The 7,698-nt window shown below is 47.3% G+C and overlaps 1 pseudogene; it reads right to left on the bottom strand.

The window, feature by feature from the left end:
* Positions 1-304: 304 nt before the first annotated feature.
* LOC148647748 (mRNA decay activator protein ZFP36L2 pseudogene) lies at positions 305-7,420 on the bottom strand (annotated as a pseudogene).
* Between the last annotated feature and the right edge of the window lie 278 nt (positions 7,421-7,698).

Raw genomic sequence — 7,698 nt, 5'->3', positions numbered from 1 at the left:
ATTTTTTGTTGTGCTTATTTCTTGCCGCAGTGACACAGCAGAGATAAGATTGCTCTCTGTGAAATCAAACCCTAATTGTCAGTCAGTTTGCAGGCACGTGAGTCATTTTAATTTGGAGGGGGGGTGGCTGTTGGTTAGGTTGACTAGTGAGTGTGCCATGTTTCTATTATGATAAGTCAAGCATTTTAAAAGAATATTGTGTTGCATGTAAACAGAAAAACGGCGAGAGATGGAAAGGAAAATTAATGCTGTGTGCTGAGTTGTCAATAGGTATGGCACACCGCGGTCAATTTTTTTGTAACTTCTAAGCCGGGTTCCGCTCCGTGTTCCAGCCCCACGAGACTCCTGCCCTCCTGCCCAGGGGGAGCTCTGCCTCTCCTCCCGGGTCGTGCGGGGTCCCCGAGCTGCTCTCCCCCACCTTCCCGGAACACGAGGTCTTTCCCGTCTTCAGCGACCTGGGCCCGGACCTGGGCCTGCACTTCCTGCCCTCCGCGTAGTTCGACGACGGGTTCCCGCGCCAGCCCCCATTTGCCAGCCTGGCCCCAGGCTCGAGGCCACCTCCCTGTCTGACCACAACGGGGGCTTGGGCAGCTTGGCCAGGAGCCTCAGTGGCTGGGACACCCCAGTCTTCGAGAGCTTCGGCCACAGGCTGCCCATTCTCAGCCAGCTGTCGATCCCAGACAAGCCCCCAGTAATGTTACGACCCCACGTGTCTAGGGGTGAAGGGGTGTAACATTTAGGATAATTCTTTTGGAAGCAGGTGGGTTCTGGTGAGGGATTAGGAAGTGTGATAACAAAAGTGGGTGCAAAAGTGATTATTTTAAATTGAATAAGCGACTGGTAAAACACGATAACACACGGGGTAAGGAACTAGAGTGGTGCCAAAGAAAATAACAAACAAAATGGAGCTGGCTAGGAAGGTGAGGGAAAGCTAACCTGACTACAAAAGAAAAACAGAAACACACGGTCTTCGGCGTCTTCAACACCCTAGTTAACCTCCACTGACTACCCAAAACCATACAAAACAAACGGCACTCACCCGTACTGAACAGGCGTACTAATACAAAATCAACTAAGTGTGTAGAATGTACCCAACAACCTAAAGTAACCTTATACACAACAGTTCACACAAAAACAAGTGAACTAGGAATACAGATAATGGAAAACAAGAGTAATCAACAGGAACAGGGTACAAAAGAACACAAAGGTTGAACATATAACACATTAGGGCAAGGTAATGGCAAAATAAGGATAAACACACAAACAAAAGTACAAGGAGATGAACAGAAACCAACAAAACAAAGCCAAAGCTATCCAAAAATACACACACATAAAACAAAACAACAAACCAACAAAGCCGAAGCAAAAGTGAAACAAAGCGATAACCAAAGGGAAATGAAGCAAAGCAAAACCAAACAGGACCGAAGTCAAAAGAAAGGCTCTTCCTTCAGAAAACCTCCATGTTATATAGTGAATAAGATGCACTCTGATTGGCTGAGAAGCTAATTGATCATGATGACGTACAGAACAGTGGTATAATGGTGGGCCAATGGGGGAGGGAGAACAATCAAAGGTCAGCAATAACACACACAGACCAAACACTGGGACGTAACAGAGACAATCTGAACCCCTAACCCTAATCACCCAAACCCTTAGCTAGGGTTAACTTTAGAATAATTAGAAAACTTTTTAGAGAAAAAGTAATTGCAAGAGAAATTCAAGAGGTGAAACTGCAGCTTGCAGCTTTGGCTGAGGAGAGGGCAAGGAGAGTGATATTCCATAGTAAGGTAAGAGATCTGGAAGAAGGGGTAAAGTGCACAAAGTTCTAGTTGGAAGAGAACAGATGAATGGGCTACGAAGTGAGGATGGCAATCTTAAGGTCTCAACTAAGGCCATGGTAGCTACGGCAGAGAGTTTTAATGGAGATTTATTTGGACTGAAGAAGACTTCTGTATTATTGCAAGATAGGATTGTGAGGGGAATGCAAGAGACAGGGAAAGAGTGGTCAGGCTTGTCTGCAGACTTGACCCTGGAAGAATTAACAGCAAGTCTACACACCCACAAGTCGGGGAAGACACCGGGTGTGGATGGACTTCCCTTTGAGTTTTACAAGAGGTTTTGGGATATTTTGGGGACTGATTTGTGGATAAGTTGTATGCCAAGTGTTTGACACTATGCTTGAAAAAAGCACTGGGAAGCGTCATTCACCCAGATCAATCCTGTGCAGTGGTGGGGAGGCATATCACGGACAACTTAGCACTGCTTCGTGACACCATCTGTTCCACGAGAGACAGAGGCATTCGGCTGAGTTTACTAAATTTAGACTTTGAGAAAGCTTATGACCGGGTCTCGCATGAGTACTTGTTTAAAGTGCTCCAAAAGATGGGAATTCCGCAGGGGTTCATAGAGAGGATGGGACTGCTGTATAGGGATGTCAATAGCAGAATAATTGTTAATGGGTTTTTAATAGAAACCCAGCAGTGAGAATCAGCTGCGGTGTCCCACAGGGATGTCCGTTATCGCTGATCCTCTTTGTGTGCTGTATTGAGCCACTAGCACAGGCATTGAGGAGGGAAGTAGAAATAAAGGGAGTGGTCAGTCCAGGCAGTGGGGGCCTAGAGGTCTAGAAGACAGTACTACATATGGATGATGTGTCAATTTTATGTTCTGACTACAAGATCTAGCTCTGCGAGTCACTGAAGATTATTGCGCAGCATCAGGTGCAAAACTAAACAGAGACAAGTCGGAACTTATGCTTTTTAACGGTTGGTGTGAAGAGGTGCAAGGAGATCTGGGAGTTCGAGTTCGTACGGATAGTGTTAAAGTACTGGGAACCGTCTTTGACAGGCAGGGTCCGGGGACAGGAATTGGGTGGGAATAGTTAAAACTGTGCGGAAAAAAATTGCAATCTCTGACTTTGCACGGCAGAGTACTGGTCATAAAGGCAGTGGTCTTACCCTTGATTTTGTATGTTGGTTTAGTGTTCTTCCAATCAAGATCGGTACTAGCAGTACTTAACAGGCTTCTGTTTAGTTTTTGGGGGGGTTCAAAATGGGAGAGGGTCCGGAGAGAGGTGCTTACAAGAAGAGTGGATGCAGGGGGGGTAGGGATGCCAGATATATTTTTATTCCTGATGTGTAATTATGTGGCTAACCATTTTCGAATTGCCACTATGGGACAAGGGAAAACTTATTTTTTAAGTAGGTTTTTATTTGGGTCATATTTGAGGAGGTTGGGTCTTTCTATTCCTTTAACAGTACCTGTCTCATTTGAGCTGCCTTATGCTTACTATAGGATTTTTCTGTTTTTAAGGCAAAGGGCATTTGAATCAGAGGAACTGGCCGTCCTATTGACTTCAAGGGCATTAAAAGGTATTGTACAGGGCAGGGCCCCAGTATGCCATGTCCACGGCCTCATAGATGAGGACTGCAAAGCTGTATGGGGATGTATTGCCTGCTCTGGGTTGCTGAACAGGCACCATAACATGGCCTGGCTGATCGCTCAAGGATCTTTAGCCACAAGAGAAGTTATGTTCTCGAGAGGAATGGGGAAAACAGCTTGTTGTCCCATGGATGGATGTGACCGGCCGGAAACAATCCACCATGCGCTGTGGGACTGTGGAGCAGCACAGGAGATATGGAGGAGAACGGCCAGCTGGATGGCTTGTTTCCTAGGAGACACTGGGCTGTCGGCCCAGGCCGTGCTGTACGGCCAGGGCCTGGGAGCGCATCCAAGAAAAAACGAGAGCAGAGCCTGGAAGGCGATCTGCTGTGTTCGAGTGGTGATATGGTGAAGGCGCAACATCAAAAAAAGGAAAGGAGTGATGCCTTCCTCTTTCTCTGTACTGTAAACCGCAGCACAGTATCTTCGGGACTATCTGCTACTTCAACAGAGAACCTCCAGTGCAGAGGAAGTGAGAGCCTTTTGGAAGGTGAACTCTTGGCCGGGACAAGACTGGCTTAGCCGCTGGTCCGCAATGCCATAGGCTCACCAGCTCAGACTGATGCTTATTGTTTAAGGCATACTCTGCCCTGTACAAGACTACAGAATGCCGTGGAAGAGCTGTATCTGTCTTTATGGCCTGTAAAATGTAAACCTTGATTGGTTTCCTGTTACCTGTCATTTCTAAGTTTTATTGCTGAGTCTATGTGTTGTATCAGAATTTCGCAAAAGTGATGGGATTGCATATGTCTATTTTGTGATTGGAATGTCTATATTTTTTGTACTGCCTTGAAGATTTTGTATCAATATTTCTTAATAAAAAAAGGAAGGATATTTAGGAAAAATAATATTTCAATGTTATCTTCACATTTTTCTTGCCTATATGGCTCTACAGATGCAGCCATTCAAAATGCACGTTACAAACCTGTACCGTATGCAACTACGCACCATATACTGTATACTGAGCCATATACTGTAGACAGATGGAGTATTATTGGGATGACAGACTCACTGTTCCTCAGGCTATGACAGGAGATCACATACTGGGCTGCCAGTTCAATTGAGTTCCCTCCTCCCTCTCCCAGTTGTATTGGGACCTGTTGTGATTCTGGCAGGTGTGGGAACTCTGGGACTAGATTTCTGAAATTACGGAAGAATGTTTCTCTAATCCCAGAGTATCTGTCACAGTGCAGTAGGAAGTGCACCCCTGTCTCTATTTCTCCCCGCTGGCAGTGGGAGCACAGCCTGTCCTCTCTGGGCAGCCAGGTCTGCCTGTCGCTCAGTTTCTATGGCCAGGCTGTGGTCAGTGAGCCTGTACTTCGTCAGGGTCTGTTTCTTTTTGCTGTTTCTTATCTTGGTCAAATGTTCGGCTAGTGCGTATTGTCTGTTTAGGGTTCTGTAGCATTCCAGTTTATGTTGTGTTTATATGTGTGTGTCCCAGTGTGTGAGATATTGCTGTTTGATCTGTGCTGTGATGTGCTTGAGTCTGAGTTGTGGTGCTCTAGCACTGCTGTCCTGAGCTTAGGGGGCTCTGTTTTGGGCTCAGCTCTTGGCTCAGCATCGCTGTTTTTTAGGTGTAGCCAATACTTTAATACTCTCTTCTGTATGTTTATCAATAATGGGTACTGGTCTAATTCGGCCCTGCACCCATTGTTAGGTGTTTTTCTCTGCACATGCAGGATGTTTCTACAGATCTCCATGAGCAGAGTTTCTGTGGGGTGTTTGTCCCATTGAGTGTAATCCTGGTACTCCTGGTCTGTGAGGGCAATGGGTTGGATTACAATTTGAAATATTTGGAGCCAGATTCTTGTTGGTGGGTTGATGTTGAAGAGCCTCCTTATTGCGTAGAATGCCCTGAGTGCCTTCTCTCTCAGTGCCTTCACTGCCAGGTCAAAACTTCCAGATGAGCTGATGGTGAGACCGAGATATGTGTAGCTGGATGTGTGCTCCAATGTGTTGTTGTTGAGTGTGAATTTGTACCTTTTTCCTGAGGTCTGGCTTTCTTCTTCTTTCTTTCTGGTCTTGTCCAGATTGACTGTCAGCCCCCAGGTCTGACAGTACTGCTCTAGCAGTGCCAGGTTCTGCTGCAGCCCCTGTTCTGTGGGCGACAGCAGGACCAGGTCATCTGCATAGACCAGGAACTTGATTTCTGTGTCGTGTAGTGTGTAGTGTGCTCTCTCTCTCTCCACAAAGTCTTTAATTTTGTTAGACATTTTAGAAAACTTTCATCTATACAGTCACCACAAAACTGTTCTCGATTGTATTTCTGAATGCTACGTTACACTTAGTTCATTGTTTGAAATACATCTAATTAAGAAAGTTAGGTGTTAACAAACTATTAGTAATCAATAATATTCAACTTAACACTGTAATTGTTGCACTTTTCCCCGCATCTTGTAAAAATATATTTTTACATTGTAAGCACTGTTAGACAGGTTGGCATACTGCTGGGTATGGATTGCCAGGGGAGCAAGGAGGGTTTTCAGCTCCTGACCCGGGAAAGAGAAGGCACTGTTCACTCAAGACATGGAGGTGGGCGAGAGCACGTCCTCGTAGAGGTTAGAGGAGCAGGAGGACGAGGTGGAAGAAGGCGGGGGGGTGCAGGACGTGGGGCTCTCCAGCAAAGGCAACTCTAGTCCGTGGTGACTGGAGAAGCCCGAGAAGCTCAGGCTGTGGTGCAGCTTTGGTCTGTCCCTCTGACTGTAAGAGGCGTGCTGCTGCATCTCCCTGGGGGGCTTGGGGTCGCTCTGCAGGTTACTGTTGCGTTACTGGGCGCCGGCCTCCTCTCGTGGGCGTTGTGTATGAAATGACAGCGAGGGCCATAGGGGCAGAAGCCAATGGTGTGAAATGTGCAGCAGGGCTCGGTTTTGTACTTTGGATGACGGGACAAACTCCTCAGTTCGTGATATCCATGGGCAAATTCCCACTTCTCCCCGTACTTGCACACCCCGTTCTCCTCAAAGGGCCTTCACGTTTTGTAGCGGGTGGAGTTGATCTGAGAGCCGGGTTTCTGCTGCGTGACCTGGATGTGCTGGCTGTGCTCCCCATTCTCGCTGTAAGCTCGGTCTCTGAACTTGTTTTCTTTGTTCATAATGGCAGTAGTAGTGGTGCTGCTGCTGCTGCTTGATGTGCTGTCCTTGAGGTTGCTGTATGGAGTTACCGGATACTTGTTACTGTTGGCCAGCGAGTCCAAGTTGCTGGTCGAGTTCCGCCGGTAGAAGCCCGGCGTGTAGCTGGAGCAGTTTGCGGTGCTGGATGTTTCGCTCTCCTCTACCCTGCCTACTTTTAGTCAGTTTGTTAAATGCCCTACTAGAGATAACAAGACTTTGGACTTGCTGTATGCTAATGTCAAGAATGCCTACAGCTCCACATTACTCCCCCCCCTTGGCAGATCTGACCACAACCTTGTTCACCTGCTATCTCTGTACAAGCCTCTTGTACTACAGCAACCAGTAACCACCAGGACAGTGAAGGGATGGTCAGCTGAGGCTAATGATGCACTGATGGACTGATTTGAAACAACGGACTGGGAGATACTCTGTGAGCCTTATGGAGATGACATTGATGGTCTTACCCACTGCATCACTGACTACATAAACTTCTGTGTTGACAGTGCAGTGCTTCTCCAATAATAAACCCTGGGTCACCAGTGATCTGAAGGCCATCCTAAATAGGAAAAAGAGGGCTTTCCGGGCAGGTGACAAGGAGGAGCAGAAGTGAGTGCAGAAAGAGCTGAAGGTGAGAGTTAAGGAGAGCAAGGTGGCTTATGGGAGGAAAATGGAGGACAGGCTGAGGGAGAGCAATGTGAGAGAAGTGTGGAATGGCATGAGGAAGATCTCCGGATCCAAGCTGTCTGGCAGCCAACAGAGTGAGGGAGGCCTGGAGAGGGCCAATGAGATGTATCTTTTCTTCAACAGATTCGATACAGGGTCCACTGTCCATTCACCTCACAGGCCTTCACCCCAGACACCCTCTTCATGTCCTCAGTCACCCCATCATGTGATCCCTCCTACTCCATCTTCCCCTGCCCTCCTCGGCCTATCCATCACAGCTGACCAGGTCAGAAGGGAGTTGAGGAGACTCCATTCAAGGAAGGCAGCGGGTCCTGACAGTGTCAGCTCCAGGGTGCTAAAGGGTGCGGACCAATTGGGTTCAGTGCTGCAGTAAATCTTCAACCTCAGCCTGAGATTAGAAAAGGTTCCAATGCTCTGGAAGACATCTTGCCTGGTGCCAGTACCCAGAAAGGGGCACCCTAAA

The sequence above is a fragment of the Lepisosteus platostomus genome, chromosome 15, assembly GCF_059453375.1.
Source record: "Lepisosteus platostomus isolate fLepPlt1 chromosome 15, fLepPlt1.hap1, whole genome shotgun sequence".
In the NCBI taxonomy this organism is placed as follows: domain Eukaryota; kingdom Metazoa; phylum Chordata; class Actinopteri; order Semionotiformes; family Lepisosteidae; genus Lepisosteus; species Lepisosteus platostomus.
The sequence above is the reverse complement of the archived record's forward strand: the minus strand, read 5'-3'. Positions and strand labels throughout refer to the sequence as shown.